The 18,953-nt window shown below is 33.6% G+C and overlaps 1 long non-coding RNA gene across 1 annotated transcript; it reads left to right on the top strand.

The window, feature by feature from the left end:
• Positions 1 to 7,459: 7,459 nt before the first annotated feature.
• On the top strand, positions 7,460 to 10,440 carry LOC136276598 (uncharacterized). Its single transcript, XR_010715121.1, has 3 exons — positions 7,460 to 7,653; positions 8,926 to 9,043; positions 10,298 to 10,440. It is a non-coding gene; the product is annotated as an uncharacterized lncRNA (long non-coding RNA).
• Positions 10,441 to 18,953: the final 8,513 nt, after the last annotated feature.

Below are 18,953 nucleotides of genomic sequence, written 5' to 3'. Positions count from 1 at the left end.
CCCGGGGGTCATAATTCTCACAACTTTGTATCTACACTACCTGAGGATGCTTCCACACAAGTTTCAGCTTTCCTGGCTGATTAATTTCTGAGAAGAAGATTTTTAAAGATTTACTCTATATATTCCTATGTTAAACTTCAACCCCTCATTGTGGCCCCACCCTACCCCCGGGGGTCATAATTCTCACAACTTTGTATCTACACTACCTGAGGATGCTTCCACACAAGTGTCAGCTTTCCTGACTGATTAGTTTCTGAGAAGAAGATTTTTAAAGATTTACTCTATATATTTCTATGTAAACTTCAACCCACCATTGTGGCCCCATCCTACCCCCGGGGGTATGATTTTCACAACATTGAATTCACACTACCTGAGGATGCTTCCACACAAGTTTCAGCTTTCCTGATGTTATGGTTCATGAGAAGAAGATTTTTAAAGATTTCCTCTTTATATTCCTATGTAAAAGTTCTACCCCCATTGTGGCCCCACCCTACTCCCCCCCCCCCCCCCCCGGGAGGGGGGTCATGATTTTCACAACTTTGAATCTACACTACCAGAGGATGCTTTCACACAAGTGTCAGCTTTCCTGGCTGATTAGTTTTTGAGAAGAAGATTTTTAAAGATTTACTCTATATATTAATATGTTAAACTTCGACCCCCCATTGTGGCCCCACCCTACCCCCAGGGGTCATGATTTTCACAACTTAGAATCTACACTTCCTGAGGATGCTGCCACACAAGTTTCAGCTTTCTTGGCTGATTAGTTTCTGAGAAGAAGATTGTTAAAGATTTACTCTATATATTCCTATGTTAAAATTCAACCCCCCATTGTGCCCCCACTCTACCCCCGGGGGTCATGATTTTCACAACTTTGAATCTACACTACCTGAGGATGCTTCCACACACGTTTCAGCTTTCCTGGCTGATTAGTTTCTGAGAAGAAGATTGTTAAAGATTTACTCTATATATTCCTATGTTAAACTTCGACCCCCCATTGTGGCCCCACCCTACCCCCGGGGGTCATGATTTTCACAAATTTAAATATACACTACCTGAGGATGCTTTCACACAAGTTTCAGCTTTCCTGGTCTTATGGTTCATGAGAAAATTTTCATAAATTCCTAATTATCTCCCTTTGCAAAGGGGCGTGGTCCCCTTAGGCTAAGGATACTTTGTGCCAAGTTTGGTTGAAATTGGCCCAGTGGTTCTTGAGAAGATGTTGAAAATGTGAAAAGTTTACAGATGGACGGGCGACAGGCAAAATGTGATCAGAATAGCTCACTTGAGCTTTCAGCTCGGTGAGCTAAAAAAAGTAGTTTTTAACCACCAATGACATTAACTATTTATATTTGTATCCTTTTAATATCATGCACGTACGGAAGCCCGCTAGGACCTATCAAAAATATTTTTGAATTTGACATAACGAATTCTTGAATTTGTTAAAACGAATTCAAATCGTTTTCACAAATTGTTGAATCCGTAATAACGAATTAGATTTGTTATAACAAATTTTAGGAAATCGTCAAAATGAATTTAATCTGTTATAACAAATTTTATGAATTCGTTTTTTCCTTCAGATTTTGAAATCTGTTTCAACAAATTAAATTTGAAATAATGAATTCTTGAATTCGTTATTTCAAAGTTATAATTCGTATTTTCGGTTTTTAAAATGTGTTAAAACGTATTTTCGTTAAATTTGTGATAACAAATTCCATATATTGCGTGAACAAAGTAAACGGGACGGACTTCATTTGTTCCATAAAGGCGTTCGCCGAAATGCGCTGATCAATTGTCCAACGTTAGAGGGCAAAATGGCAAATGAAGTAAACCAGTGTAAAAGCAAAAATGGAGGAACATATGGTCACAGCTGTTGGTTTAACCATGGTAACAGATGTAACATTTCCAAAAGACACCTTTCTTTATGGGTTTTGCTAGAATTCCTTCATAGAAAGGAACTGTTAGATATGTAACAACACAATTTCACCAGAAGCACCAGATTAATACATATTTTTTTTACGGGTTTCTACGCAAAATTACAAAAATTTGTTAAATCAATGCTATTACTCAATGAGCATGCTGATTTATTAAAAATATCTGCATTTTTCATCTCATTACATCACCAAACTGTGAGATTACGTCAAACTTTAAAAAGAGATGAATTCCACGCCAGTTTGGTCTAGAATTGATAATATATTGTATAACGTAACTAGGCATTATAACTAGGATGTGCGCATGCGTGAACCAACTTTCCATCGGGATCGGTAAACGTTTTTAAGAAAGCTTTTTGGAGAATCTTCGAACTGATATTTGTGCAATACAATCTGATTAAAATCATATTCTTTGATCCACTCACGAAGATCGCTACACAAGGATCTGAAGTAAGCCAATAAAGGGTCACGTCCGAACGACCTTTAATTGTAGTATCCAATCAAACGACGGTTTACAAGATTCTGTAAATCATTCGGAATTTAAACAGTTTTCATTAATAGCCGATGCATTACGAAAGAGGATTTAAAACGAAAGTAGAAAATGGCGGCGCCCGATACGCGTAGAAAAACGTGTGTGCTGAGTGATATTTGTGTGTTGTGTGGGTTTTCTTTTATTGAATACGAAAAGAAAGAAAACGGTGAGCTTGTTGCTCATAAGCATTTTGACAGAAAACTCAGATTTAACAATGAAAGGCAAGAAAACGTATATAAAGTTACAGGGATCAACTTTTCGGATAACAGTGCTGTATGTTTAAAGTGTTACAGAAGTGTAGAGAGTGTTTTAAAATCTGAACAGAAAAACAATAACATGAAAGAACAAATATGGAGCATGGCAAGAACAGTAACGATACACAACTTCTACAGCTTCTTTCTCCCAAAAGAAAGACTATTACCAAACGAATGCTACGAAGCCCTGTCAGCAAAGAAAGACAAGACATTAAATATAGAGACTGTTAAGTATAAACCTGTGCATATAATACGTTTTAAGGAAATATCAAATACAGGTGTAACTGATAAACCAAAAATTGTGCGCCGATCGCTGGAATTTCAAGATCCTCAAGGCTTGTGTTGTGTAGCGATCTTCATGAGCGGATCAAAGGATCTGATTTTAATCAGATTGTGTGCAATAAAAAGGGAAGCACGATTTTTATATCATATAGTTATTAAAAATGATAAAAATATATGTATAATCGGTTTATGCTTAAAATATGCTTAAAATAAATTAATCAAATATTAGAGAAGACAATAAAAGCAATGTAACAGGAAAACAACAGGTACGTAGCTTCTAAGAAAGGGGGGGGGGGCAGGGAGACGGGGGTACCCCCCACTTTTGCTCGCAGCAAACATTTTCTTTAATTTGCATATAAAGAAATGAATAAAAAAAGAGTTGCCCCAAACATTTTTAAAGCATGTAAAAAATTGAAGTGAAAGGGAGGAAATAAACAGAAAAAAACTTAAGTTTAAGGCTACCCCCCACGGTTAACGATTTTCGAATTATTGAGAAGTAATTTTGCATGTAAAGAATTTTTGGGCGAGTCTCCCCCTTTCCACTTTTTTTTTTACTATGCTACCTGTTTGAATAAAATGTCATGATTTCATTACAAATACCAGTCAGAAAGAATTTCAGAGATCATTAATTTGGCATTTATTAATTGTTGCTCTTTGAATACAGAGATTTTACCCATGTGCATGCATATGTATACATATTGGGAGAACAAACTGGCAATACTCTTGTTACAGTTCTAGTACCACCCTGCACAACTCGCTCTCCCTGTCTTTAACGAATGTTTTCAAAGCGCATAAAGCTCCTTTCAAGATAATTTATCAATTAAACAATAAAAAGACAATGAACAAATTAGGGAATTTTTTTCTGTCATCCTTTTCCATTCATTATCTCTTTAAGTTTTTCACTAAAACTATTCAAAGTTGAGTCTTTATGAACCTAGAACTTTGTTATTAATTATAAAGACAAAAGTATATACACTGTAACTGCACACTTTCACGGAGTTTTGAATGTTTTGGGACTTACTAGTAGTTTCTTTCATTAGAAATAGTTTTGTTATATTGTACATTCAATTCATGTACCATTAGTTTCAATCCGTATTTTATGAAGGTTTTATTCTGGTCTATGGAGAGAAGAGCAAGTTTTTTGGCCAAAACTGTTTATTGCTGCATAATGACTACAAGAACAAGCATTCTGAGAGTATTGCATAAGCAATACACGTCCCCTACCGGTTTGAGGAAATTGTGAAAACAATGCACTGTTATGCAGAATATCGAACCCGAACATTAAAAAATTGGAATATAAAAAAATAATTTTCTCGAAAATATGTCAACCAGACGCTACAAAAGTGTAAACTTGAACTGTAGTTTGACATTTTGAAGCTGTTTAGCAAATTTCACATTATTCCTCAAACGCATAAAGAAAAAAGTGTGGAAACCTGAAGTGGGAAAGACAGACGGATGGACAGACGGACTGACGGACGCAGAGGAAAGCTATAGTCCCTATAGATTGTGGATATAAAGTCTGTTATTTTTTGCTACTTTTACAATGTCTTTCGTGCTGTTGTGTATCATGTATTATAATATGTACCTGAGGTGCAATAAATAGCATACATAACAAGCATTATGAAAGTATTGCATAAGCAATACACGTCCCCTACCGGTTTGTATTATTCTATGAAAGCTTCGACGCATACATCTATTTTAAAACTATTATAAAGGAAATGTTATGCTTTAATCAGAGATAGATGAACAGAGGAAATTCAAACTACATAGTTGATATAGAAATTAAATAAAAAATGGTTAAATAATACTCTTTATTTTATCTCCAGTAATTTCGCCAAGTCCATTAAGTATTTGCTGGTAAAATTTTGTGAAAACATTGCACTGTAATGCAGAATATCATTTCTTACCGTCTTCTGTTCCCTGAATCAACAGACTTACCCGATAGCGAACACGATTGTAATAATACAAAATACCCCGTCGATTAGATTTACAACACAATGCTTGACACTATTTTACAGATTGAACTTATTTGTTTGTTAGAAACAATAAAAGGAATGGTACAAGTAAATCACGATATTATTACTGACTACATACTTTTCTCGTTTATTCAATACACACCAAACCCGATAACGAACCTGAACATTAAAAAAATTGAATATAGAAAATTAATTTTCTCGAAAATATGTCAACCAGACGTTACAAAAGTGTAAACTTTATCTGTAGTTTGACATTTTGAAGCTGTTCAGCAAATTTCATATAATTCCTCAAACGCATAATGAAAAAAAGTGTGGAAAACTGAAGTGGGACAGACAGACAGACGGACGGACAGACAGACGCAGAGGAAAGCTATAGTCCCCTCCAACGAAACCGTTAGGGGACTAACAAGCATTCTGAGAGTATTGCATAAGCAATACACGTCCCCTACCGGTTTGGATTTTTCTATGAAAGCTTAGAAGCATACATCTATTTCAAAACTATAATAAACGAGATAGTATGCTTTAATCAGAGATAAAAGGATAGAGGAAATTCAAACTACATACTTGATATAGAAATGAAATAAAAAAATGGGTAAAATAATACTCTTTATTTTATCTCTTGTAATTTCGCCAAGTCCATTAAGTATTTGCTGGTAGAAATTTGTGAAAACAATGCACTGTTATGCAGAATATCTTTTTCTACCCCTTACTCTTCAACAGACCAACCCGATAACGAACCCGATTGTAATAATACCAAAAAAAAACCCTGTCGATTAGATTTATAACACAATGCTTGACACTATTTTACAGAACTTATTTGTTTGTTAGAATCAATAAAAGGTATGGTACAAATAATGTACGATATTATTACTGACTACATACTTTCCTCGTTTATTCAATACATACCGAACCCGATCATTAATCAAAGTACTGAAGTACTGACGGGAGTTGATTTTATCGATTATCATTTATTTTAAAATCACCGATATGTGATTTTGCATGGCAAGTAGTATCAGTAATCGAAATATTTCTGAGAAATTGTATGGATCCAGGCTAGATTGAACTCTAGTTTTGTTCAACCAAACGCTCAACTGTCTCCGTATATCTCCGACAAGCAAGAGAGACTCTCTGTTTTGTCGGATATTAACGGAGACAGCCGAGCGTCTGGTTGAACGAGACAAGTACATTGAAGTCTGGCGACTTCAAAAAATATCTAAACTGTTTGTACCATTTAAAATCTTACTATTTTCATGGTATTAATAAATAGGTTTTCTTGAAAAACAATGCTTCAGAATACATTGCATCTGAATTTATCGATTATTTTCAGGAACTAAGTATTGTCAGCGGTATGGATTTGTGCTTAGGTCCAAACACTGTTTCACTTTCGGTTTGCCCGAGTAAGTGCATAAGAGAGTTGATTAAAATATGTCAACCAGACGCTACAAAAGTGTAAACTTGATCTGTAGTTTGACATTTTGAAGCTGTTCTGCAAATTTAATGTAATTCCTTAAACGCATAAAGAAAAAAAGTGTGGAAAACTGAAGTGGGACAGACTGACGGACGGACGGACGGACAGACAGACGGACGGACTGACGGACGCAGAGTAAAGCTATAGTCCCCTCCGGTGAAACCGGTAGGGGACTAATAATTAATAGATAAAAAACATTAAAAGAACCCATACGATTTTGTGTTATTATGATTTGTATTTTCATTGCTTAAAAAAATTTAAAATAAAGGATATAAAGCAGTCGGTTGTCAATTAACATATTTTTGTTATTATTCTTACTTATTTATAAAATGCATTTGTACGAAAATCGGGTGGAAACAAAAACAAACCCGATTGATGTAATTTTCGTTTATTTGGGATTTGTCTTCAGCTCTGTCACAAGTATTCAATAATAAAAGATGTCGAACATCTCTATCGTGCCGACAATACCATTAATGATATCCGTAATTTTTTTTTACTGCCCTTTGCTTCCTAATGGGAGAATTAATAAATATTAAGAAACATTTCTATTGAACTTAGTTTTAAACCCAAGCAGGTTGTGCAACTGCGCAGGTACTGTTTAACCAGCAAACCTCAATGGGGAAAACAATTAATCATACAAATGGTTATAAACATTAAGCAACAGTTTAATATTATGAACCGAAAATGTTATATAATCAATCGTCATTATCAATCTTTAATTGTAATGTCGAATGATTGCAGTATAATTAAACATAGATGTTGGATCGGCTGGCTTACTCGCCACTAAGCCTAACATCAAAATATAATAAGATCTGCAGCCACAATGCTCTAGGGAGGTAAAATTTAATGGTTGAAATTAAACGTATTATTAGCCTCAATTTAAAAGCGCTGAAGTTTTCAAAAAATCAAACTTTAATTTTTGGAAAAAGGAACGATTCATTAAATTCATTATATATGCAACGCACCGACCTCTAGATGATGAATGCTTGCTATCAGCACAACTTTTGCATTTTTTTTTGTAATTCATTAATGGCACACGTTTCCGACAGATTGCTTAGCTTATTGCGATGCAAAATAAACACCGTATAAAATCATGAAAATTGCATTTGGAGGAGAAGTTCTCATAAGATGAAGTGTGTAATTCTGGTTGTCTCAATTCTTTTTGTTCTGTATGTTTATTCTGATGCTGCTTGCTGGGGAGCAACAGGAAATGGTGAGTATTTTCTTTTTATCCCTGTTTGAAGATACAAAAATGGTATTTTTGAAGAAAAGGACTGCTATGTAGTTTGTCCAGGGTTGCTGTTCACGTCACGCTCTGGTGAATTTTAACGAAAATATGCATACTTGTCGAAGAAGTTCAATTGCAATTAATACAAGGAAAAATATTCATGGTAGCTGCATTTACTCTTCATCTGTTTTTACCAGGAAAAAATGAAAGAAAACAAATTTCTTACGAACATTTATTGAGAGAATGCTGACACCTTTTCTATTCGGAATTACTCGGACAGTTCACACAATTTTAAAACTTTATTATCATAACTTATTTTGAAAACTGTAGGAGAAGTTATTCGTAAAATATGGGTACCCTATATGCAATATTTTGCAAAACAATGAATCGAGTATAACAGCTGATATTTTTTTTAAAATAAATGATCAAAAATCAAAATCCAAGTAATATGCATACCTCTCACATATTGAAAACTGTAGGTGTAATCCGTGCAATAGGGGTATGCTTTTGGTAGCCGTCCATCCGCCTGCCATTTTCACCTTTTTAAAATAACCGGATTTTTCCTTTGGAAAACACGGTAAAAAAACTGCTAACAGAGCAGACTTTCATGCAAATATGTAAGTCCAAAGGGGCTTATTTTCCCATTAAAAATTAGAATCCGAATTCCAGAGTACATATGAACAAAAGACTAGTTTCCCCGGTTTCCCTGGTTAGTTATAATGCCTTAAAGGGACTTGGACACGATTTTATATCAAAAATTTTATTTCTATATTTTTAGATATAAAATGATTTACTTGCACATTTTGAATGACTGACCACAACTTGAATGTTATAATATAAGTTATAAGAGAGATAAACTCATCGTTATGTAAACAAAGCTCAAGTCTTATATTTGTTTACAATTATATAAAGTATGAAGTTACCATTTCTTTGACCAAAAAAAAAATAAAATAAAACTTGTAAGAAACAAGACACACTTGTTCAATGTGTATAAATTTTTAATAGAAGAAAGCAACAATTGATTGAAACTAATAACAAGGCTCGAGCTTTGTTTACAAATCAAAGAATTCCAAACTCTGTTTCTTGCTTTTAACTTAATATCCGACTTTCTTATTTTGATAAAGCATTAAAAATACACATATAATCCATTATAAACATTGAAAATGGAAAAAATAAATTTAAAAATTTTAAGCTTAAATCGTGTCCAAGTCTCTTTAAATGATAATTATACTGAAAACTTTTTTTTCTCTATTTAAGGACGCGATTGTGAGTATAATGGATCTATCATAGCACTGAATACAACGTATGAAAACACAACAGGTCCAAAGTGTTACACGTGTTCATGTCTTAGTACTGGAGATTTGGATTGTTGTGAGTAAGTAACACTCTTGTTTATCTTTAGGTAGCTCCACCTACATAAAATTGAGAAAAAGAAACGCTTTAGGTGAAAACAAGATATCTTAAGGCCTAAAGATTTGGAATTAATTGTTGCATAATGTTAAAATTATCTAATATCATTACATCTCAATCATGGTTAGGTATTTAAAGAATATGATTAAATGATATCAGCTATGTGAGAATTATTTGTGGTTTTATCCATAGGATGAAAAATTATATTTCTGCATGCCATGTATTATTTGATAATTATATTAATTGATGCGTTGATGATGCCAAGATTTAGCTCTAAGATATGTGTGCACTAAAAACTTTTTTGGCAGTTTCTCTAAAATAAATAATCAATCGAATACCTCTTTGTATGAGGTCAGCCTGTCTATATTTTTCTAACCCTGGGGCTTTGATTTCAACAAATGTATTAAATATAATACTGTTTCGATTAAAGACAGCTTACAAGTATATTAATGATTTAATGTATCACTGCTTTTAAGATCACTTAGGCTGTAAGCACAAGTGAGTTTCTCTCTTTCAATCCTGTCCGTCTGTATGTCCGTCATCTTTTGAATTTCTTTTCGACCCCTGGATGTCAGGAAAAGGGCACCGATGGGGTTCAGAGATGATTTTAGAAATTAGAACTTTCAAATTTTCTTAAAACGAACATAAAAGTTAGAACTTAAGAAAAGATTGTGGAAAAAGGCGAATTTATTTGCTTAGAATAATACATAGATTTTCATTTTTTTAAGCGAGTAACATTCACCTTGGGAATTTTTAAGCTTTCTTTAATTCTGAAGAAAAAAGAATTCATAAGTCACAAAACATTTCCATTTAGTCTTAAAATCACTGAAATCCTCAATCATGCAGCAAAACATGCATGAACATTGCTAAGAATGCACGTGTTCAAGCAAAATAATTGTAAAGAGTTATATTAGTATAATTCGTCCTGTTGTGCACGTACATGTAAATATCCAAAATCAAAGTTTAAAAAAGATTCTTAAATCACTTTTCCAAGTTTTTTTATATTGATATGCCAAAACTATAAATGGATATATCAAGCATTCCAAGGAAATATATCTTATAAATAAGCACATCAGTTACAAGAGAACTATACATGTATATTTACATATTGGAACCATTATCATAAAATATAACTTATGATTGATAAATACGGTGTTCTAAATACATTGGTTAAAAGAAAAATTAATACGTATGTAAATATTTGTGATTTCTTTTGCAGCATTGGAACTGTTATAATAGAACTCCCAGATACCTGCAAGATAATACAGGAAGGATGTGACCAGGTAGCTGTCAATGAAGTTGACGAAAGTCAGCCCTGTGAAGGACCGATATCGGCTGTAGAAGGATAAAATACAGATTTTTTTTTAAATATAATTCAGTTTGATACAAAATGTCTCCAAAATATGTATCATAATTCGTTTGGAAATTTTTTTCTCGGCTGATGGAGGGATTATTGTCTTGTTTGGTCTATCGATAAACAAATACCAGTAGTCATTTTTCAGTTGAGACAGTTTTTCCTAAAATTACATGTTATCTCGTTTGGTCCATCGATAAATAATGTCATTTTTCAAAAGAGAAAGTTTTTCCCAAAATCACGTGATGGGAATTAGAAATGATTTTCTTCCAGTTAACGAGTTGTGTTGATTTTAGTTATATGGAGAATTAATTTTTCTTATGTGAAATGTTGACGTTTCAGCAGATAAATTTCTCATGGGATGAACTTATTTTTTTATTCTTTCCCCATTTATCATGCGTTCAAATTCTCAAGTAATCATTTTAAGGGTTAAAATCAATTTCTAAAGATAACTGTTTGCGACGATTATGAAACTTCATTCTTTAACCAGATGTTGTCTTCGCTGGAAAATAGTTTGTCGCATGATAAAACAACCAAAGCTACGATGTAGTATTGTTAAGGAGAGAATATTGTTGGAAAAAATATTTGTGAGCAAGTGTGTATACATGCAGATCACAGATCTAGAAAATAAGTTGCTGGTGATTTTTCCCAAGTAATGAATCAAGAAACTGCCTTTTTCAAAACTTTTAAACAGTTGTCAAGCTAGATCATGTGATCAGAATTTGATTTAACCTTTGTAAAAGTTCTCAAAAAACAAGTCACTACTTGAGTTCTAATTACACTAGATGATATCCCGCACGTCGTATCTCTTAGTTTCGACGGTTCTTTTGGTCAACTTACTATAAATTTTATCTCTGTCCCAAATAAGAATTTCCAATTAAAAAGTAATTGAAGAGGGGGGATCGCCCCCATTAAACTTTCCCGTTTCATGCATATGTCATTTATTCATACGGACGAGGAGCACAATCTATTCAATGTTTACAAATTTTTTTCTACGGATTATTTTCAATCTGTCGTAGTTTAAGGGGGGTGAACATGAAAAAATAATCAAGGGTTTTAATTTGTCAGTTTGATGTATATAATGAAATCTGAAAACCATTTAGACACAGCTTTCCTTAGTAAGAAGATATTCCACTTAGAATAACTAATTCTTACAATCCATTCGGCGCTATCTTGTTGTTAAAATCATTACCTCCCTGCTGGGTTATCTCTAAGCATCTAAGAGAGGCAGCACCGATGCTGACGTCAGTGAGACACATTGCATTTTTACACACGCTTAGTAACAAAGATAAAATGCCATCATCGAAATGAGAATTTAAATTTGAAATGGATGTAAAGAGTTGTCATTTTGAAACAGGGTATATGGAGGAAGATTAAGATTTCAAATCTCAGAATGATGCATTATGAACATTGAACATTATGTGTGCTACATAAATGAGCACACAAGATGCATTGCTGAGCATCCTGATTTTTGAAATATGACTTATTTCTGTTATTCTTCTAGCGGACAGCATAAACCGAACCGGCATACTAGTACGTATCATCAAGATCTAATCTAAATAAGATGAAAACAAATCACAGAAAAAGATTTCTAGAGCATTTAAATAAAAAGTAACGGTAAGAAAACCCACAACGAAATTACATTTTTACATTTATTTGAAATCAACAAGCAGCATTTTATTAATGTAAACATTAATCTTTGTACAAATCTTTGTACAAACTATCTATTCAGTTTTTGCACAAATCATATATAGTTACCTAAGGTACAGTTATAGAAATATACTGAATCATTGTCCTCTCATGACAGTACAGAATTTTGCTTCACATCCAGGCATAATTTTTCTTATTAACTTTTATCAACTCTGTTTAAACATTGACCAGTTCTATCAACTCTGTATAAACATTGACACAGTCACCAGCAGCAATGTGGCTTATGTGACCGCGTAGATTTGTACGGTGCTAGGGAATTCGTCTGGAGCTGTATATCCGCCGTGTGCAGTACGGACGGGGTGAGGGAATGCTGGCGTAAAGGGTATAAGGTTGAGGCGCGCTGTGGGCCGTAAGGTAAAAACGAAGGGTAGGTTTGCCGTATTTCCAAAGGTCCACCAGTATACAGTTCCAGAGAAATAAACAGGCAATTGATGCAAGATTCCACATTTATTGGACGAGACTCAACGATGGCAACATTTTAACAGACAGACATTTTACAAACAAGTCGGATATGGCCAGTAGTGGCCTCCGGACTCTGGGTGAGTCGGACGTGACCGAGGCTGGCCGCCGTATTCCAGACTGCCGATTGACAATTGTACATAATTATTTATAAGAATCTGAACAATGAGTATAAATTGACAGGTGATGACATAAGTAAGCTGAGTGAAAGGTTCGCAGATATAAAATAATTAAATAAACTCAATGAGTCTTTGATCTCCAAGACATGAAAAACTGATAATTGCACAATGTTGTTTTAAGAGATTAACAGTCCTTGAGACATGGCACTCTGTCTCTTTGAAATCACATATTGAGTCCGAAAAGTGTCAATCAATAAATAAATAAGTAACTTTGTAAGAAACAAACTGTGAGAAAATATTACGAAACAGATGTTGAATTTTAAAAGTAAAGTCCAAAATAAAGTTATAATTAAACAGTGAATTTTGCACGGTGATAGTTTCCCACCGCTCCGGGGAAAACACGTCCTCGTGTTTTGAATGGAAAATCACATTTCTTCCTCTGTTCTTTGATTTTTTTACACCGGTGACGGACGTTTGAGGACAGCTGAAGTTTTTACAGATGACCGATGTTTCCTAGTGACGAACAGAGAAATCTGTCTGCATTGTTCGTGATGGCTGGAACTTTTGTTGTCCATCGTTGTTACGTTGAGAATGAGTTGATGTTCGATGGGGGAAACTCGCTGGCTGAAGAGGTCCAGGATCTGACTACTGCAAAATATATGCAGCAGCCCCGGGCGTTGTTACCCTTAGGATTCATCCACCAATTGTGACCGCGTAGATTTGCACGGTGCTAGAGAATTCTTCTGGAGCTGTATATCCGCCGGGTGCAGTACGGACGGGGTGAGGGAATGTTGGCGTATAGGGTATAGGGTGTAGGCGCGCTGTGGGCCGTAGGGTAATAACGAAGGGTAGGTTTGCCGTATTTCCAAAGGTCCACCAGTATACAGTTCCAGAGAAATAAACAGGCAATTGATGCAGGATTCCGTATTTATTGGCCGAGATTCAACGATGGCAACATTAAAACATTTTAACAGACAGACATTTTACAAACAAGTCGGATATGGCCAGTAGTGGCCTCCGGACTCAAGACTCTGGGTGAGTCGGACGTGGCCGAGGCTGGCCGCCGTATTCCAGACTGCCGATTGACAATTGTACATAATTATTTATAAGAATCTGAACAATGAGTATAAATTGACAGGTGATGACATAAGTAAGCTGAGTGAAAGGTTCGCAGATATAAAATAATTAAATAAACTCAATGAGTCTTTGATCTCCAAGACATGAAAAACTGATAATTGCACAATGTTGTTTTAAGAGATTAACAGTCCTTGAGACATGGCACTCTGTCTCTTTGAAATCACATATTGAGTCCGAAAAGTGTCAATCAATAAATAAATAAGTAACTTTGTAAGAAACAAACTGTGAGAAAATATTACGAAACAGATGTTGAATTTTAAAAGTAAAGTCCAAAATAAAGTTATAATTAAACAGTGAATTTTGCACGGTGATAGTTGGACTAAGGAAATAGAAAACCTATCTATGCAAATAACACCTAGAAGTATACAAGTTTCAGTAGTCAAAGACATAAGTGCACATGTACCTGACTATAAAAACAAACAAAACTACAACGATTGCTACAAAAATGCTAAAACATAGTATTAAAAGACATATCAACACTTACACATTGTTCTGGGAACAATCGGTCAATGCAAATAATTGAAAAACACATATCTCGAGGAAAATATCCTGTCAGCGTACAACTTTCCATTTGTGCGGAAACATAAACACATTATATAAACTCTAAACCGGTCACGTGACAATATCCGGAATGTGAAATAGCAATTTTACAAATGTTGAGTAAATTAGCTTTCTGAATCTCAAAAAGACACAAGAGTTGTAATTGAATAATAATCAATATCCTATCCTTGAATTATCATTTAAAATGATTAGTTAGTTAATTTAAGACTTATCACATCCTGCGCGTTTTTCCGGAAATAAAATTAACAAAGAAAATAAATTAAGATTTTAACTTACTAATTTTGAAATTAACAGAATAAAATAGATTTACCGAATCAAAAGTAATTTTGTTAATGATAGTTAAAATGAATCGTTGAATGCATTTTAACAAAGACCTTATTAACATTTTGTGACAGATTAAGCAACCTGAATAAACAATGTATATTCATATGCTTTCTATGAAAATATTGTACAAAGTGCATGGAACAAAATAAACACAAATAAATCAAAGTATAAAATTGTAAGTTGCATATTTATAAATAGTATACATAAAAATAAAAATATAGTTTCCTACCTGTAATAATGACCAAGGCTTCTTTAATAAAGTTTACGTAGTTTATTCTTGAGTGTCCAGCAAAAAGTGACGCGCTGGGCACTGGATACAAAAATCAGCCTGGTCGAGGTAGGGTTCAACAAAGGGGTAATTATCAGAACAACAAAAACATATACAGATACATATACCCAAATTACCTATCGGAGGCCTCTCACAGAAAAGATACCTAAAAGAGCAGGTCTAACAAAGAAACTTAATCCGATGACCTGACACTAATTGAGTCAAGAGGACATCAAAAGAATTTGTTAATCGCATTGCGTGGCTTCGCGTAAAGGCTATTTGTTGATAAATAAAATGGAATTTAACGTGCAATCAAAATGTGTGAATATGTACCTAACTTCTTAACTTTTTGGCTTTAAGCTAAAATATGTGTTAATCATTATTCTGCGATAAAGAAGGATTAACTTAGGAATTTTCTTGACGATGTTAGATTGAAATTGCAAATTTTAAGATAGAATAAATAATTTATTTTTATATCAAATTTATTATAAAATATAGAAGAGGGTCGATTAGACCTGATGATACTTATCTACGTCAGAGAACAGATGCATGCTGGGGAAAATGGATTACCTCCTTAAACATTTCACTCAGAGTGTTAAATTGATAAAATTTCATGAAATAAACAAAAAGGTTACATACCTCATTTCTGAGTTTCAAACAGCTTTTAAAAGCAACATCTAAATATTGCTAAACCTACACTCGTTCCTGGGCACTCTATATTAGAAAGTTCTTTCCATCAAAATTAAAACCGCATTTAATTGTTGCATTTCATTTATAAATTAACGTTTTTTAATGACCAAAAACGTCCGATCCAAAGTATCCGCCCGCAATGCATAATGAACCCGTCCTACATTTTCTCCATGACATTAATTAGTGGTTACCTTGCTCTGGAAAGTTCTATACCATTCTATTACCAGAGGTTGCGCTTCGCAAACGTTCTATCCATCAAAACTAAAATCGCGCATTCAGAAAACGATATGCCTTATTCTTTTTATAAACATTTGTCAAATCTGAATTTCAATGTAAACTTGGATCCGCCAACGCATATCTGCCAACTTACTCTTAATTTTGCTATTTCGAGCTGGTTAATCGAAAATAAAAGTAATTTTTTGATTAATTTTAGAATAATTATTTACCAGGTAAAATTCAATTACAGCTTACGGACATCATTTCACCCGCGTTGAAATACCAAAGATGTAAGCAGTTACTCTGGTGCAAGCAAATAGCCTGAGGTGTTATGGGACATCTGTCGATATTAATGTGGATTTATTTTAATTATTATTAGAATATTTTCACTGGTTTAGAATTTTTAAATTTCTTAATTTTTAGCCTAAAGTAGCTTTTAAAAATATTTGGATAGGTAAAAATTGTAACCCCCCCCGGCGGAATTCGAACTCATGACTGACAGATTCGTAGTAAACTCTAAACTACTGCGCTACGCTGTTGATTGACTATGTTGGGAAAGAAACTACTCATATAAATACACTTAATTTTATTGTTTATTTCGATTTCCCATACCACCTTAATTTATAAGTATAGATAATGGTCATTGTTTACAAAAACTTGTACATTGGGTGTTGACAGAGATGCAGACAGGGGCGTCGCGGGAACGAAAACTCTAAATATAGAACAGTAAAAATCTTTCAATCGACACATTGTTGGCTGACAATTTCCCAGCCTCAATGATTATAGAATTAAATTTATCATTTATTTAAGCATACGGGTGTATAGAGAAGCGAACCGTCGAACTAACACAAAAAGTAAACTAAGCTTCATACATGCTACATGTATTATCTCTTCATTCTAAAAGTGTTGCACAAGCAATACATGTCCCCTAACGGCATTCCAAGTCTGTTGTTATATTTGAAAAAAAAAACCCGCAGAGAAATTCATTGCCCTCCACAAAAAAGTATAAAACCTTGAGAAAATGCTTTTTTCATGCTTGAACCATGCGCATATTTGATGCAAATTTCATATATCTCAACATTGAATAACAAATTACAAGTGACTAGTCAACACAAGTTAAGGTTCCTCGACACACCAAAATTTTATTTTATGGATCGATAGAGAATCTTTTTTTGAAACATGATTCCACAAAACAGAGATCAATATCGGCTTTCAGTTATTTTATACGAATTTTTTTGTATTTTTTCAGTGAAATAGGAAAAACTGTTTTGCAGACAAACAGAATATATTAGAGCTTAAAACTTGTTGTCAATTAATGTGTAATATAATTATAAATAAATTCATGCCAAAGATCGTTTGGTCAAGTGCTTAATTTTTTAATTAAAAAAAATATTTCTGAAAATCAAAATTTTAATTCTTTAATATCTTTCTAATCTATGGATAAAATTTTAAAAATAACATATAGTCACATAAACTATTTACTAAACAATGATATTTTTACAAAGAAATTGAAATGAAAATGCGAAAATTTGGAAAAATTGCTATTTATCAAATTTGAACCGATCCCGATTGAAAAAAAACCTGATCCCGATCAGAATTATTTTAAAATTGAAATTTTACAAATAAACTGCATTTTTTTTTCTAAGTAATTGATATAAATTATAAAGTTAGTAAATGACGAAACCATTTTACAGCTAAACAACCTGAAATTTTTGCAAAATTCTGATTCATTCTAACTTTATGTGATTTCGTTCGGGATCAGTTTAATTACAATCGGGATCGGTTCGATTTTAAAATTGTCCATTTTTTCTTTAATTTCACTATTTGCTTTCAATTTCTTGTTGAAATATGATTGTACAGCAATTATTAAATGCGAGTAACAGTTTATCTGCAGCTTTTATCCATAGATTTAAAAAATATCTACAATCCTTTTTTTTCATTTTCATAAATATTTTTTTTACAAAAATATTTCAAAGTTTATCTGGCCGTTTTTGATATGTATTTATAGATAATTGTATTGTGCATTAATTGATAACAAATTTTTAGCTCTAGTATATTTTGTTCGCAGCTAAAACGATGTTTCCGGTTTCTATCAAAAAATACAAAAAAATTCATATAAAATAATCAGAGGCCGATATAGGTTTCATTTTTGTATAATCATTTCTCAAATATGATTCTTCATCGATCCATCAAATAATGCATTGGTGTGTCGAGCCACCTTAAATTAGCGCGATCCTATATATGGAACACCATAGCTGCCTTTTGTGCCTATTTCTTGTGAAGATGGTGCTTTATTATATGTAGATGGTGCTTTATTTTATGAAGATGGTGCTTCTTCTTCACATAAAAAGCACCACCTTCATATAATAAAGCACCATCTTCACATAATAAAGCCCCATCATAAAATAAAGCACCATCTTCACATGAAATAACCACAGCATAATATAATAAAGCACCTTCTTCATTTGAAATAGCCACATAAGGCAGCTATGGCATTCCATACGATCCAATGCCTTTTGCTGTAAGATTTTTTCCAAGCCACATGTGCTACCAGACCAGCCTCCTTAGGTCGTCGACTTACAGTGCTGTATGATGCCTGACCTCCATTCTGTATCCACCTAATTTTAAGCTATAGAATGGTCTTCCTTCTGGTTTGCAAAAATTGTCTCTGAAACATCCTTTCCTCTCTGAGTGTAGATCTAGACATCCTATGTGCCCTGGTGCTGAAGCATCTGCATAGGACCAAGTAGTCTGGTGCCATCATATTGTTTTGAATTGTCTCCTTGCTATGTCTGATGTTGATACTCATTGTTGAACTAGCAGGTTGCAAAGGTTCCTATCTTCCAGTGAGAGGCGCTCAACCTTCTAAAATTCTGACCATTTTAGCTCGTGTGGTTTGAAAATTGTTACTACTATTTATATTACAGTAATTTTAACCGGGTTTTCCAACGAAAAAATCCAGTTATTGAAATGGTGAAAATAACAAAGGGTTCAAGAATTTTACAATTTTAGTAGAGGGCTTCATGGACATTATAAC

Source organism: Magallana gigas, chromosome 6 (assembly GCF_963853765.1).
Source record: "Magallana gigas chromosome 6, xbMagGiga1.1, whole genome shotgun sequence".
Classification (NCBI taxonomy): domain Eukaryota; kingdom Metazoa; phylum Mollusca; class Bivalvia; order Ostreida; family Ostreidae; genus Magallana; species Magallana gigas.
Note: the sequence above shows the minus strand (reverse complement) of the source record. Positions and strands in the feature narration are given on the sequence as shown.